General features: G+C 50.5%; 1 protein-coding gene across 3 annotated transcripts in view; it reads right to left on the minus strand.

The window, feature by feature from the left end:
• The window catches only part of Sdk2 (sidekick cell adhesion molecule 2), a 282059-nt gene that overhangs the window by 137679 nt on the left and 127110 nt on the right, over positions 1-17270 (minus strand). The window lies entirely within an intron of this gene.

Raw genomic sequence — 17270 nt, forward strand, 5'->3', positions numbered from 1 at the left:
TAGACATATAACTAGACACGACACGGGCTGAGGAGAAGAATGAGGAGGACAGAAAATACAAAGGGCATACGGGTGGAATGAGGACCACAGAGGGGCCTCGTGATCCTTGAACAGGTTTGAACTCTGGCAGAAGGGAGAAGTTGAAAGGAATAAGGGATGGGAGCCATCCCTGGGGATAGGAGGTGGGTTCTGGGGTCTCATGCCCAGGAAGTGGAGAGAATTCTGTATGGTGGTTTTGGATTCTGAGGGAAGGGGTGAGGGTAGAAGGGAAGACATTGGAAACTATGGGGAATGATGGCTTCGCTGGAAACATCTCCAAAGCTCAGGTGGGACTGACCCAGAGGAGGAAGGTTTCCTCCAGCTCGGCCACTTAAAATGTGGTACAGTCTGCACTTCCCAAGGGAGGCAAAAGAGCCCATGTCTCTCTGTGAGGAGGGCGAGGCTGAGGCGAGGCCATGTTAGACATCCCAGACTGTCTGTGAGGAGGAGGAGGCTAAGATGAGGCCATGTTAGCTACCCCAGACTGTCTGTGATGACGGGGGTGCTGAGGTGAGGCCATGTTAGCCACCCCATACTGTCTGTGATGAGGGGGAGGCTGAGGTGAGGCCATGTTAGCCACCCCAGACTATGGGGAGGGGGAGGCCGAGGTGAGGCCATGTTAGCCACCCCAGACTATGAGGAGGGGGAGGCCGAGGTGAGGCCATGTTAGCCACCCCAGACTGTGAGGAAGGAGAGGCTGAGGTGAGGCCAGAAGTGAGGCTTCAGAACAAAGGAATTCCTGGAGCTAGCAAGGGGCAGGGTGTGACCTCATCCAACCTCATTTTCCCCATCTGGGAAAGAACTCTGATAGGTCCCAAAACACCAGCCTTAAAGAGCCCATGCTTTGACCTCAGCCAACCCTTGAGTGACCTCAGACAAAGGACTAAACTTCATCAAACCTTATGTACTCCATCTCAAAGTCAGGCCAAAATCAGGGCAGCTGCCTCACCAGAAACATAAATACAGGTCAGCTGGAGGGCTTGCTCTGAGAACTCACATCTGTCTAATTCTGCAGAAAGACTGAAGAATGCTATGAGCACCTGTGCATTTTAGAAATGCATATGCATGGTTTTCACAGTTATTAGCATATATTATTAATAATTATAGATAATAATGGGTTTTATAGATGATAAAATAGATGATAAGTAACTTTAATCACCAACTTGACATAACCTAGAATCACCTGGGAAGACAGTCTCAATGAGGAAGAGTCTTAACTAAGTTAATTGATGTGGGAGCCCACTATGGGTGGCGCCATTCCCTAGGTAGGGGGTCCTGAACCGCGTAGAGTGGAAAAATCCATAGAGTGAACACGTAAGCATGCAAGTGTTTATTTTCTCTCAGCTCTTGGGTAGGATGGGACTGGATTTCTTGAGCTTCTGGATTGTTCTCCCTGCATCGAGGAGCTGTAACCGTAACTGCGAGAAGATGCAGGAAGAAGGGGTCAGATTCACTGGAGATGGAGTTACAGGTGGTTGTGAGCCGCCCAACATAGGTTCTGGGATTTGAACTCAGGCCCTAGGAAGAGCAGCAAGTGCTCTTAATCCCCAAGCCATCTCTAGCCTGTGTATATATTAGTGATATAATGTATTTTGATCATAATTCACCTCCTATTATTCTCTCACAGTTGTGGGGAATACCCTTTCTCTTCCTAACTAAATCCCCCTTCTGCTGCTTTGATGGTGTGTGTGTGTATGTGTGTGTGCACGCGCGTGTGCAGAGTGTCAGTGAATTTCAATATGGTTGCTTTCAGGAGAATGTGTGAGGAGCTGTTTACAGAGCATGGGCTACATCACTGAAGCAAACGCCTCTTCCTCCCCCAGCAACCACTATAGCCCATAGATCCTCAGGGTGGGGTGGGGCCTCTACGGAATGCTGACAGCCCAACCCATGTAGGTCCTATGCATGTTTTTTTCCACAAGAAATGACCGGCACGTGCAGAAACCTGAATCTATCACCAAATATGCACCAAATACTCAAAACTCCAGGGTCCTCAGCTCCCTGAGGTTGTTACCACTCACACCTTAGTTCCGACATTCCTTTTGATTGTAGATGATTCTTCTGCTAACCACCACAAAAAGCTCACCAGCCGCACTCCTTCCGACGCCCACTTCAAAAACCCATTTCCAGCCCTTCCAACAAAGCATCACCCCAGCGGTAGCATTCTGCTTTTCTTAGCCAGTGAACACCTGCAAAGCCGCATGGCCATCTTTATCAGAGACCCTCCTTTTTCCGCGTGCCGCCAAGGAAGATTCTGAGTGCCATGTCCCATCTCCCTCCCCCACAGGCCTTGCAGAGTTTTGCATGACTTTGCGTGGCATGGGGATATTTGCGAATGTGTAAGTTACATCATAGCAGGACGGGCTGCCAACAGCTTAGCTGGGTCCCAGAAAGTGAGTCAGGAGCCAGGAAATAGGCTTTTCTGTATAGCTCGTCGTCATTGTGACTCATTCTCCCCCTCCCTGGAAGCTCCATGGCCAGATGCTGTGTGGGGCTCTGCATATCAACAGTAACAATGGCAGCAACCACAGTGATGCCATCACCCTTACAATCAGATGGACGCCTGCTGTCACGGTTTAGAGCCGATCCCCAGCTACACCTCCGGTCCATCCATGACCAAGATCACGGAGGAGACTTCTCTGGAGATAGAAGGGATGGTGTTAAATATTGTCCCTGCCCTAGCATCTCTGGGTCCCTGGGACCTTAAGAGAATGAGGATTTGTGTATCTGTGGACACGAATGACTCTGTAGTACACAGACCCTTCTAAGCATCACGAGGAAGGATGAGTGTGCAATGGCAACACCGAGTGACCCCTGAGGTGGGGGCTGGGTGGGCACAGGTCAACTGGGATATAATGAACCCTGCCCAGCTCTGCCCAGCTGGCATGAGTTACCTACCCAGCCCAGCCCAGCCCTGCTCCTTGGGCTGCCCCGGGCTCTTGATTTCCCCAGGCCAGATGTTTGTGGGATGAATGAATGCTGATAAGCCTGGAGGCTGAGCCAAGGGTCTTCACGGACTCCCTACAACTTACTAGGCAGGTGGGCGGCAGAGGGCGGGAGACTGGGAAGAAGCCTCCCTGGCACCCTGCAGGGCCCACCATCAGCAACCCAGGCACTGTACTGGGTGTGAGCAGACTGAGTTTCCTGACTCAGGCAGACCAGATTCACCTACCGTCTCCATGACAAGGTATGGCTTAGTTCCTCCACTGTCTTGGCTCTCTATCTATATCACTGAACTATCTAAGTAAACTTTATCCACAGTGCTCTTCCCCAGGGCAGGCCACAGTAACAAGTCTTTCCTATCTCTCTCTTATTGGCCTTATGAATCGCCCTCCGTTAGAACTGTATCTCCATCAGGCAGATGGAGACGATGAAGAAGCCAAGGCGCAGAGAGGTGAAGGCATGCGCCTCAGGGCCTCGCAGCTGGCAGGTGGCAGAACACACCGTAGCTCCCGCCTGAAGGGGTGCCATGAGGATTAAGGGCGACAGTACAGACAGTGTGCTCAGGGCCTGCCATAAGGCATACCACACACGCTGTCTGACTCAGCACAGGTTGCTGCCGCTGCTGTTCTAGCTGGCTCATTCATCTATCCTGGCAGGGAGGAACAAAGCCGTTTGTCCTCCTTGTGGTCCTGATCCACGCCCGAGGCTCACTCAGCCAGGTGAAACCCCGCCCTGCAGGCAGCCTGGGGGTAGAGTCCTTGCTAGTGCTGCACGGGTATCAGGTGCGTGTCGGTGACGACTGTGCCCTGGCTCCCTGAGTGGACTCTTCTCTGTCCCCCAGAACATTTGCTCAGACCAGGGATCTAGAGGCGGCCCCATCACTCTGCTCCCCACCCCGCCCCTGTTCCTCCAGCCCACCTGCCCCAACCAACGCATTCTCTCTCCACTCTCCAAAGTCACCCTTGCAAGTGACTTCGGAGGCAACTTCTGGAGGAAGTAGACCAGAACCGTGTTAATTAGGCCCAAGGGGACCTGCCTGGGAGCCACCATCTGGAAACGGTGATTGTGAAGCCACTGGACACTGGCCAAAGCTGAGCGAAGGCTCGGAGACTGAAGAGTGCAAACCTGGTATTTTCCTGCAGTTTCCCCAGGATGTAGGCTCTATCTCCTTCCTCCCAAATCTGGGCTGGCCTTGTCACTTCCCCAAGAGTGACAGCACAGGTTTCAGGAGGCCTGCAGCTTCTACCTGTGCCTCTCAGAGCATCTGACTCAGGGTCCTCCATGTCAGGAAGGAGCGGCCACATGAGGGGGCCAGCCTCGAGCTCCCCCAGGAATTAGCCCAGGTAGACTACTAGAAGATGGGAGGGGCTGGCAGAGAAATGACGGACGGCAGTTTGCCTAAGTCACCGAGTTTTGGGGGTGGTTTTGGATGCAGCAGGAGATCCCTGGCTAGAAGTCATGCTCACGGTTGAGGTGAGCGTGTTCTCACAGGCAGCAATACCATTCTCAAGGGGTCTAAGGCTAAGGAGATAGCACAGTGGCTGCAGGCCTTGGCTTGGCTATGGCTGTCCCTTAGGCCCGTGCCCAGGCTCTTTCAGTGGATGGCCTTTCCTGGGTCCTATATTTGAGTCTGAAAAAGGACCTCTCCCAGCAGCCTTCTGGGGCTCACAAGGATCTCTCTCCCTAGTCTTCTGGGGCCCACAAGGATCTCTCTCCCCCAGCCTTCTAGAGCTCAAAACCTGACAACCACCTGCATGCTTATTCATTCCGAGCCTGCACACCCTCCCATTTCTCAGCCTCAGGGGCTATGGTTCCTGATGAAACTCTCCCATGTTCCTCACCGCTACTCATGCCCCCACTCTCAGGGTCTCTGTGGCCCTGGGGATGTAAAAAACCCATAGGAAGAGACTGGGGTTGAAGTTTAAAGCCACAGGGCAGACATCAGAAGAGTGGGTGGGCCTTGGCGGGGGACAACAATCAGGGGAAAGACAACAGAGACATCCCAGGGGAAATTTCTGAGGTCAGGCTCTGAGGGATGACAGCGGTGAGGAGGGGGCAGGTAAGAAGGCAGCCTGTGGAGCAGGGGCTTGGTCAGCTCTCTCGGTATTTGTCCCCATCATCTATCTGTACAGTCTGGAGCACAGTAGAGAGAGATTGGGTCCATGCCTGTGTCCTGACTGAGAGCCAAGGGTAGGGGGCACAGAGAGACTTTAAGCATGGGAGGGGGAACCCCCCAGGACAGCTGTGCTTTCCAGCCCAGCTGTTTGGGAAGAGGCAATGATCGCCTCATTTGCATGCCTTGAGAGGGCCCAGATCAGAACCATATGGGCCTCGGTGGAACTCACCTCTCTCTACCTCCCTATAGACCTTGCAAGCACGCCCTACGCCCATCCATGTGTGATGGTTACCAGGGATTTGGGCCAGACTCGAGCATGTCAATTTTGGGTGATGGATGATCAAATCCGTCTTAATTTGCATGTTAAATTTCTTCGTGGCGGAAATAAATAGCCTCAGCTCATCAGAGACGAGCTTTCGGGAGTCTTTCGTGTATACAGCAGCAGCCAGTCCTTCATTTACATGTTCCTTGCTTCCTAATATGGGGAACCTGGAGGTGCAGCCCCTGGTCCCCAGGGTTACAGGGACTGGCCATGGGAAATTCACTGGTTGTTGGAAAAGAGGGAGGGCAAAATAGGAGAAAAGAGAGGACGTGGCGAGGCATGTGTATTATTCCAGATGATTTCACGGTCCCTGGCCTGACCTGCTTTGTGTCTGCACTGTGATCCTGAACATACATCAGTCTGCCCGCCTGGGACTTACTGACTCTTCTTCTCACTCCCTTTCTTCTCTTCCCTCATCCTCCTTGCCCTCCCACGTCTCCTCTGCTCCTCTCTCTTTTCCCTTTCTTCTTTCTTTTCTCCTCTTCTTTCAGACTGTTTGTTTTAGACACAGGATCTTACTGTGTAGCCCAGGATGGCCTGAGCATTGTGGCAATCCTCCTGCCTCTGCTTCCCACATGCACATACTCCAAGTCTCTGTATCCATAAATTTGTCATGGCTTCCTATGCCACCCTGTGAATGACAAGTGAGAACAGGAATGGCTGGGAAGTGCTGGGGTCAGGCTGGGATGGACAGACAAACAAGAGTCAGAGTGGAACCCACAACGCCTGAAGACCACAGCTCCTCTCTGCTGGCCCCAGCTTCACAGGGAATCCAGGGATTCATGGATGTGTCCTGCGCTACCTACCATTCTCTGATCGATGACCCCAGTCGTGTCCCTGTGGACACATGGAGATCCTGAAAGAGTTTAGCACATATCCATGGGAAGTAAGGGCAGAGTGGAACTTCTGATTCAGGGGTCTGACCTTCAGCATGGTGACCGCCCTATTAGAGCCTCTACCCATAACACAGTCAACTCTACCATGGTTCCCAGCCCAACTCTATGGGGTGATACCAAACCAAGCCAGCTCCCGAGATCCTTTTATCTGACAGGATGGTGCCCAGTCCACTCGCCCAGGGGGATTTGAGTGGACTAGGGGGCATCTTGGGTGACCTGGGTTTCAATTCCAAGTTACATCAGTTCTCACCCTGCCTCTAGGAAGTCATTTCTGTTCACAGCCATGATGGACTGGGAGACCAATGTCTTGGCCTAGATGCTGGGCAAAGCCTTCTGGGTCTGTGGGATGCTCTCAAGGTCCGTGGTGTTCACCTTCCTCACCCTCAGCAAGCCCTTCCCTAGGCTCAGGTGCAGTGAGTGACACCCCCATCTAAACCCAGTTTCTTTGGGAATGGGGGAATGAAGGCCCCACTTCCTCTCAAATCAGAGCCTATTAAAGGAGAGGGTGAGGAAACAGGTTACCATGGAAACCTAGCCAGCCAAGGTTTTTGAGACTTTGCTTGCTTTTTCTGCCTTTCCACTTACACTCTGAACTTATTAGTTTTAATTGACATAATTATTGCAACGTCCACCGGAGGCACAAGGAGCCAGCTGTGCCTCTTGCCACCCACTGGCAGCCCTGACCCTTTGAGGCCATCCCTGTCACTCCTCTCTCTCCTATACGCCTCTCCTCTGGCTTTTCCTGCCACTCACAGAGGACGCCGAAGCCACGCCTGCACCCCAGGTTGGTCTAGGCAGAACCTGCACAGAGGGACACAGGGATCCTCCCCGGCGAATGGATTAAGCTGGAGTTTAGGCTGTGCCAGGAGACGTTTCTGAACATCTCTGGGGAATGGGTCAAGGGTGTCACAGGAAATCAAGATCCACGGCCACAGCCCATGTCCTCTCGAAGCAGTGTCCTGGCCGTCCCCACCAATGCACTTGACAAAGCTGCCTGGAGGAGGCCAGAGAGGGTTCTTTCTATATCCGAGAGCTGAGGTTGGAGGCCAGCTCACAGATGCATGGGCATGGCCAGGCTCTAGGGCCCCTCAAAGCCTTTATTTTAGAGGTATGTAAATGACAGCCTTCCTTGTCTGAGGCCAAGGAGCTGGGGCATCATCAAAGGACATGGTAACACTGTTATACCATTGTTCAGGCACACTAACTTGGGAGGTAGAAATTCCACAGGGCCCTACCCCTAGACATAGGATTACAGGTAACTAAAGATGGCTGAGAAAGGGAGACACAGTCTTTTCAAGGGTGAAATTCATTATTTGATATTAAGTGGTCAGCCCTCAAACCATATACCTGCTAACAGAACCTAATGGCCTCGGCGGGTTGTATTTATATATCTGTATGCATGTCTACATGTAACAGTAATAATCCAAGGAAAAGATGATATCCATTTGAGAAGGAGGGAGGACAGGGAGGAAAAGGAAGGGAGAAAATGATGTAATTATATCTTGATTAAAATAAATTTTTAAAAAGGATACCCGAGTGACTGTGTTCCAGCTGGCTTTCTATCACTGTGATTAAAAAAAAAAAACGTGACCAAAAGCAGCTTGGGGGAGGAAAGGGTTTATTTGGCTTACAGTCTGCAGTCAATCATTGAGGGAAGCCATAGCAGGAACCGGGGGCAGGAACCTGGAGGCAGGAACTGAAGCAGAGGCCATGGAGAAACACTGCTAACTGCTCCCCGTGGCTTGCTCGGTTTGTTTTCTTATACAACCCAGAACCATTTGAATGGCACCACCCACAATGGACTGGCCCCTCCCATATCAATCATTAATTAAAAAAAGTCTTACAGATTTACCTACAAGCCAATCTAAGGAAGGCATCTTCTCAACTGACGTCCAATGACTAGCTGGGCCATGTTGACAAAAACTAACCAGACAGGAGAAACACCCTATTGGGTTGTCGTGTAAAGGAGAGGGGACCAAAGAAGGCCCCAAGAGGATCCACTGGGTAGCCAGCTGCCTCTGTCCTTTCCAGTTGTGTTGATCTAGGGACCTTCAGAAACGGAAGCACTGGCTTCAGCTACGAGAACCTTGGGGTCATGGGGGCCTTGTTGGACACAGGTCCCCAAGGCAGGGTGATGTTCCTCTGTGCATATACACAGTGCCTGGGGGCTTTGTTTTGTTTTGTGTTTCTGCTGTCCCATCCGCAGAGGGCAGCAACTGTGATCTAGTGGGTAGAGACTAGGGATGTAACCTGTACCTTACCATGCATGGATACCTCTATAATAAAGAATTGCCTTTCCCTTAAAACTAGGAGCACCCGGGTTGGGAAAGCCTGCTCTAGTTCTCCTTTCTCCCAGATAGAACGAGGCTGGGGCCCGAGGGGCCTTCAAGCTATTGTGGCAGGAGGCGAGCCTGCGACAGCACACAGATTCCCTATAGCCTCCCTCCAAAGTGAAAGGAGTCGGTTTCTGGGTCCAGGGGAAGGACACCAGGCTGGGTCCTCTTCCTCCTCCTGGCCCACCTCCCTGCTCTCCCTATGGATTACGACATTTCTAAACTCGTTAACTTCTAATTACTGCCCTGCCTCTGCCCCAGTACACTGGCTTCATGCCACCTACATCTCTATTAAAATTCAATTTACGTCCATCATAGCGGATTCCTGCACTTTAGCTGGCTTGCGTTGGCCTTCAGTTTTCAGATGCCCAAAGTGATGGTCAGCCTGGAGGGACTATCCAGGAGGCTGTGGGGCAGGCAGAAAGGGGTTGGTTTCATGGAAAGAAAGAGCTCTGGTTCCCTGGGACAGAATGACAGAGACCATGAGTACAGGGCTGCCTGTCCCACAAGAGGAGTCAGGTGAGAGGGGCCGGGGTCATTTTCTTGGTGGCTCTTAGACCCTCTTTTCTAGTCAGCGTTCAGAGCTCACCTGTGTCTATATCTTCACCTATAGGACCATCCTGGGAAGTAGCTACTAGCTTCTCAGTTGTTCCCATTTTATAGACTTGGCAGTGGGGGCTGGAGGAAACCATAAGGTCCAAAGTGGGTGGTGAGGGCATGGGGAGACAGGCCTGGGAAGCCCACCTTTGGTGCTGTGTTAGATCTCAGAAGCTGAGCCAGCCGGGGCTGTCAGGGAGCAGAGGTGTGGAGGAGGCGTGAGCAGAGGCAGGCAGGGGTGTTAAATTGACTTTTCTGCCCCTCTGGCTTTCATGTGTGTCCCCGTTGCTTCCTCCTCTGGGCCTGGGTCATCTTCTGAGTCTCATATCCCTCATGGAAACTTCTGGTAGTTTTCCTTGGTGTCCACCCCCTGCCAATACTGGCATCATTATTTACTTCTGATCCTGTCCTTTCGGGGCAAGGATCTGTCATCATCACACTGTATGGCAAGCATCGATATCTGACTGCATGGACCCGCATGGTCTGTGACATCACTGCCTCCTGTTCAGAGTACCTCCCTTCATACCTCTCAGCTCTTCCCTACTCAAGCCAAGAGCTGCATACTCTTGGGTCTATCTCAAACTAGGCTCCTACTATCACCTCTTTCCCCTCTCTGCCCAGAACAACTGTCTGATGAAGTGGGAGGGGCTGGAGAGAAGAACCCAAAGGAGTTGCCGGACCAGGCAGGGCATCCATCAATCAGCCGTTTGGTTTGGAGGGTTTGTTAATGACAGTTAACAGACAGACACGAGGTGCTTAGAGCAGGACTGGGTCTGGGGTTAACGCTGGCTGAGAATCCTCGGGAGCATTCATCTTCTACACCGTAAATTTACATGACTGACTGGGACCATACTCAAAAGGCTGGGACTTGCAAGTGGCCTTATTCTGGGAAAGGACAACCCCTCCCACCCCGGGGCAGCATGGAACAGGGGGAAGAACACAGGACTGAGGTTCAAAAGATTATCAAGACTCTCCAAATACTGCTGCAGTGTGGTATTGGAGGGGGGTGGGACTGTTGGCAATTCCTAGCTGAAAGGCAGAGACAGCCAGGGCCCTAGGGTTGTTACCAACAAAGGTTTGACTGGTTGAAGCCACCCACCCCATTGGGAGACCAGGTGCTTTCTGGGAAGGCCACTGGCTGCTCTTCCCTGTTGCTGCCTCTGTCAGTGACTCTCACTTCTAAGAGGAGGCTAGATATAGGGCTGGTGGAGGAGGGAGCGACACAGTTGGGTTGCCTGGTTGCCAAGCTTGCCACCTTTTTCTCTAAAGAGGTTCAAAGGCTCTCCATGCTGTCTGTCTGTGCACATGTCCCTGACTTATGCCTCTCACAGGCTGGCACACGTGGGCTTTCCCCTTCTTCCTGCCTCTCCAGGCTACCTCTGAGCTCCTAGATTCCATAGTTCCCTCCTGAGGGATGGCAGTTGGGCAATAGGGTTGGCCAGAGAATTGGCTCTCTTGGCTTTTCCTCTGTGTCGGCTCTTCCCCACTGGAACAGTGTTGGGCACCTTGTCCTGAGGTTTTTTTCCTCCCCATTGGGACAGAAGGGCAGCAACCAGTGATGGGGTAGGCAACAGAGACGAGGTCTAGTTAGAAAGTCTGTGAGGGTCTGTACAAGAAAGACAACACACTTGTGTACCATGTACTTTCTGGGTCTGCACTAACTCTTTGTATACCCACCCTCCCCTTTCTGAGCTCCAGGCTCCATGTGTGGAGAATGAGTGGCTAAGAGAATAACACTCAACTCACAGGGCTGCCACGAAATGGCCAGTGTAAAGTCTCTGACAGGCATTGTCAGTTACAGTAGCTCTCCTCTGAATGTGTGCAAGTCCGGTTAGCTATGTGTGGGACTCTGTGTGTGTATACGTGGGACATCAGGCTCATCAAATTATTTTCTTCTTCTTTAAGTGTGAAAGCAATTATGTCACCATCATGACACAGAATAGCCTGCCTGATGATACTGCCATCATTGTACATAGCCTGCAGAGTGTAGAGACCCCTACAGATGGGCCCATGATGGAATGCTATGCCCACGGGACTGAAGGGACACACTCCAGACAGGCTAGACCATCTGAATCTAGGAGAGTATCTCGTCTCTTCCTGGTTCCACAGCATGTCACCAGCAAGCCATCACTCGGTAAAACTGGACGTCTGCTAGAGGGGAGGGTGGGATATAGGGCTGTAACCTCCGGGGGTCTCCCTGGCAGTTCTACACACCTGTGAGAAACGTGGTCTCATTCTTAAGATTCATTTTGTATCCTAGAATCACCCTCCCACCTGAACGCTATTTCTTGAATCTGAATCCAAGTTCAAAATGAACAAAGGCCTGTCACCAAAAAGGAGTCAACCTGGCACTTGCCACTGTGGGGTTCTTTTAAAAAAGTCTCTGGGCCATGGCAGTGAGGGTGGAACAGGTGTGCAGAGCAGCAGGTGTCAGAGGATGGGGTAGGTCCCTCTGAATCCTGAGTATATCAGCTTGGTTATAAGAGTTGTCCCATGGTTTTATATGAGGATAGATGACCTATATAATCCTACAGCACCATTTATTACCTGTGTGTTACACTGGAGATGGGGTTTGACTTGTAGAATCTCATGGACCTCTCTACTGTGGGACAATGGTCTTGTACCCTATAAAGATTTGTCACTTGTATTGGTTTAATAAAATGCTAATTGGCCAGTAGCCAGGCAGGAAGTATAAGCAGATCTACCAGAACAGGAGAATTCTGGGAAGAGGAAAGGCTCAGTCTGCAGTTGTCACCCATGCAGAGGAAGCAAGATGAGAATGCCTCACTGATAAAAGGTACCAAGCCACATGGATAACACAAACAAGAATTATGGGTTAATTTAAGATGTAAGAGTTAGGTAGAAATATGCTTAAGCTATTGGCCAAACAATATTGTAATTAACATAGTTTCTGTGTAATTATTTCGGATCTGGGCAACTGGGAAACGAACAAACAGTCTCTGTGAATACCTTTCTAAGGTAACTGTCCATGTGCATTGCTCTAAGAAGTCAATGGAATCAGGAAGACTAATGCTAACCCACTACAGCCAACTCAAAAATTTCTGCCCCTAGAGATGGGCATGGATCTGCTCACCAGCAAGACCAGATTAACCATATAACAGCAATAATAAAGTCAGCAATGGACCACAGCTATGATAGCCATCTTGTAACATATAATAGAGCTGAAAAGATCTGGTTTTAGAGCACAGTGGCCATCATGACATCCCAGCATGGAATGCATCATGTCTATGCCTGTGCTGATGTGTCTCAAACCAACAGTACTGCTGGTCACACAAAAGTTTTACCCACATAGTTATGAACAGAACATGCTAGATGATACAGGGCTGGGTTATATATTGACTACATGATACTTTTTATCATTATTTTCACGTGCACACTGCCTGCTAATAAAACCAAAGTATTGTAAAATTACGTGCCTTATTATGACTGCGGTAGTGTTCATTGTGTTTCCTGATTGAGTCACAAGGCCACGTCAATCGGCTGACTTTGCTATTGATGCTTCTGTAAGTTCACCCTTTCATGTGCTGATAATGGCAGGATTGTCAAGGACAAATTTCTCAGAACACATCCTGGACATTAAGGAATGCATGATTGTACATAGGACTGCATTGGTATAAGTTGTGCATGCGCACACGCGTGCACACACACACATACACAGACTCCCTACTCGCTGAGTCTGTGAAAGAATAGTGGTCCCATCACAGGTCATCAGTGAGGTGTGACATGTCAGTGACCACACAGCCATACTGCATCATGTGACCCTCAATGAGTATTCAGGTAAGAGGTGGAAGGGAAGGCTTGTGGTAGGCTGACTGAGCGCACCCCTGACTTGACTCCCTGATAAGAAAAGAGATCTAAGCCGGGCGGTGGTGGTGCACGCCTTTAATCCCAGCACTCGGGAGGCAGAGGCAGGCGGATCTCTGTGAGTTCGAGACCAGCCTGGTCTACAAGAGCTAGTTCCAGGACAGGCTCCAAAACCACAGAGAAACCCTGTCTCGAAAAACCAACCAACCAACCAACCAACCAAACAAACAAACAAAAAAAGAGATCTAGTAGACATCACCTTACTGAGATAAATTGGATCAGGGCTAGGGGTGTGGCTCGGTCTATAGAATGTACACCGTGCAGGCATGAGCCTTGAGTCCAATCCTCAGAACCCATGTAAGAAAGCCATTCATGGCGGTGCATGCTTGGAGTCCCAGCATCAGGAAGATCTAGGAAGACCACTGGGACTTGCTAGCCTAATTAGGACTTTTAGATCAATGACAGACCCTGTCTCTAAAATAGATGGATGGCATCTGAGTAACAAAACCCCAAATTACTAGCTACTACAGTAACATATACACACATACATGCATGTTAACTAGCATACACATTAATGTGTACATATATGTATACATGTAAGCCAAATGATGCAGGCAACCCAATGGCTGATGCCTCCAGTATGAAGCCTCCAGGTCACTCACACTGCTCGAATGAGAATGTGTACAGGACAATGAAGCTGGAAAAAATCCACTCTGGGGGAAATTTAGTAAAACTGGCTGGTGTCTCACATATACCCAAGCCAGTTAATCTGGGGGAGAAAGAGCCAGGACAATGAGCCAGTGCTCTTTGACTAGATCCTGTAACAAAGATAAACTGAATGGCCGTGAAGGACACTGGACTAGGGATGGGGCTGCTCGAGAATGGCAGAAATCGAAAGATCTAGATATGAATGTACTAAAGGTGGCAGAACTGTATTCAAGTTCTTTCTCCACCATGGTCACAGTTCTGTAGAACAGAAGAAACATTACCTAACACGGAAGCTATAACCACAACCAGTCCTTAAACAGTTGAGCAAAACCAGTGTGCATATGTACGTATGTACGTGGAGAGAGAAGGGGGTCACATTTGAGTGATGGGTAAATGGTAAGATGTGTGCAGGTGTTCACAGCGTGATACCTACTGTTTTCCTAAGACTTTTTTCAAAATTGAAAACCTAAACATCAGCAAAAGCACCTACTCTGGCCAGGCCCCCACTGGGCATAGGGTGGGAAGTAGTGGTAACAAGAGGCTTCTATCTGCCCATCACCTCTCCCCCCACTTCTGCTAATGTCGTCTGTCCTCCTCTTACTACCATGTGGCTGGAGCATGGAGGAATGCCTATGCTACAGGGCACACTGACAGGCCTGGCTAGGTGTAGGGAGCATGCTACTGCCCATTGTAATGGGTTGGAGATGGTCTGAGTTTGCCCGATCAGGTCCTCTTCTGCAACTTTCTAAGTAATGTTTCTAGGGAAGTCCTAGTCATAACCTGCCACCCCTGGCCTTCCCAGGTCACTCACTGTGTGGGAATGAAGCCTGAACCCAGAGGTAGGGATAGAAAAATAGTCTATAGGGAAGAGGGCTAGGATTTGCCAAGCTCTGCGTTCAAAGACCCACTGTTCCTGGAATAATCAATGCTGTGGAGGTTCTTACCTTAATCCTGTGGTCTGTTCATAGTGTTCAGAAGGCAAAGGATCATGGGATGTAATAGTCACAAAGGGCAGAGGAGAGGCGTGTGTGTGTGTGTGTGTGTGTGTGTGTGTGCATGTGTGAGGGGGAGGGGAGAGAGGGAGAGAGAAAGAGACATAAAGACATGGAGAGACAGAGAGAGTGGGAGGGAGGGAATGAGGGAATGAAGGAGGGAGGGACAGAAGGACGGGAAGAGAGAAAGTGAGAGAAAGATAGATAGACAGACACACACAGATATACAAAACTGGGCTTTCTGAAAGTCACTTGGATGGAGCCCAGGGAGGGCTGGGAGAGTTTGGACAAAGAGGCAAGAGAAAATAAACATTCAGGACATGTCTGGAGACCCATAAACTGTCTGGCTTGCTGGCAGTGTCTTCTCTAGATGGAACCAAGGAACCAGCATGAGGCCAGGAGACGCCACTGGACACCGACCATGAAGAGTGCTAAGGTCACACGGAGGAGCCTGGCCCTAACTCACAGCCACAGCTAGTTTTTGATGAACCGGCCATCCGACCGGCTTCCCATTCAAGTATCTCATTGCCGCCATACCATGAAAGCCGCCGTTCCTGCAGCGGCAAAGCGATGGGCTGAGCTTCCCAAGTGGAAGCTCATTTATTTCCCCTGGATGACTTCCACCCAGCACAGCTATAAACCGGGATATTTGCATTCTCCCCACTGCTTTGTTTTCTAGAATTTGCAGAGCACAGTTAGCAGAAAGATGGCTAAGGATACACATTAAGGAAACAATTGCAGCGATCCTTTCTCCTTGAGAGGCAGGGTGGTGGATGGAAAAGACTCTCAGCTCTGGAGTCACGCAGCTCATCTTACAAGAAAAAGTTTGTACGTGTGCGCTGTGCGTGCATGTGCGCACGCCGTAGCACGTGTAGAAGCCAGAGGACAATTTTGGAGAGTCGCTTTCCCCTTCTGCCTTGTCTGGAAGTGGGGGGGTCTCCCTTACTGGTTTCTACCGCTCTACCACATACTCCAGGCAAACTGGTCCCTAACCTCCTGTCTTTGCCTCCCACCTCACTGTAGGAGAGCTGGCCTTACAGATGTGCACCACCCCATCTGGCCTTTCAGATAAGTTCTGGGAAACCCAGCTCAGGTGGCCAGGCTCGTAAGTGCTTTTACCCACTGAGCCGTCCCCCAATCTCTGTAGCTTATCACTGAAGCTCAGCTTACACGGCTGACCTTGGGTGGGCCCTTGAACCCGTCTAAGCTCCAGCTTATGCATCTGTGAAATTCATAGGCTTGTTGGCAGAATCCAGTGGTGTTACTCCATAACATACATCACCACGCCGACCCTCTATGAGTCCTTTCTTCATGAATCATGGTTACTACCATCATAACTGATGCTGATTGGGGGGGTGTTTTGGGGACAGAGTCTCATCTCATTCTTTACATCCTTTTCCCAGGCTGGCCTGGAACTTGCTAGGTAGCTCAGGTTGGTCCTAGACTCGATATTTTCCTGCCCTTAGGCTCTCGAAGGCCGGGATTGTTGACTGTGCAATTGTGCCTGGTGGTAGCATCTGCAGTAGTTGGGTCCGGATGGCTCACTAGATGCTGCCCAAGAACCATTTCCAAAGGTAGCCCACTCCATCACTGAGTGAAGCTGATGGTTGGCCGTGCTGCGGTGTTGAAGGAATAGCTTAGCTGGTGAAATGTTCACTGTGCCAACATGAGGACCTGACTCTGACCCTCAGAGTTCACTTCTTTTTCCTCCAAACCCGGCCCGGTGGCATGTGCTTGTAACTCTAGTGCTGGGGAAATGGGGACAGGAAGATCCCCAGGGCTCATTCGCCTCCCAGCCTCGCTGAACTGGTCAGTTCCAGATCTGTGAGACACCTATCTCAAGAAGCACAGTGAATGGCACCCAAGGAAGAACAGCCAACTGAGGTTTCCTTCCAGCCTCCAGGCACATATGAACACATGTGCACGTCTGCTCTCATGCATGCACGAACACACATGTGCACACACATACCACAGATCCTTGATCCAAACTGGGCTTTGCTGCTGAGTGGCACCCACCTATGCCCTGGCACTATAGGGTACCACAAGGGGCTCGGATCCAACTAGGGACCAAAGGCTCTTCCTTCAGGGTCCTTCTCCAGCTCCCTAGCCAAGGGCAAGCAGGAGGCTGCTTCTAAACCTGTGCTTACAATATGTTTCTAGGAAGTTCTTGGTACCCTATTCAACTAAGTTCCCACCAAAGACAATGTAGGGACCTTTTTACACACTGTCTACCGTTCCCGGTGTTGCCATGTGGTAGTCAGAAATGGTTCCAGGTACCCAAATAAAAGCTATCATGTAGGTTTCTTGGAAAAGTCCTTCTGGCCTCCATGTAGGAGATGCATGGTCTATAATAGCTGGCAGAGGAAGATGGTCTCTTACTTCCGGGTGTTCTCCACACAACCTCCCCAGAGGGGATGGTGTGGCCTCTTCTCCTTTGTTGGCTGATATGGTCAGCCTGCACCAGCTGAGCCAGAGTGGGGTCACAGACGGTGAAAGGTC

Source organism: Alexandromys fortis, unplaced genomic scaffold (genome assembly GCF_014885135.2).
Source record: "Alexandromys fortis isolate MF-2015 unplaced genomic scaffold, M_Fortis_MF-2015_v1.1 scaffold_39, whole genome shotgun sequence".
Taxonomy (NCBI): Eukaryota; Metazoa; Chordata; class Mammalia; order Rodentia; family Cricetidae; genus Alexandromys; species Alexandromys fortis.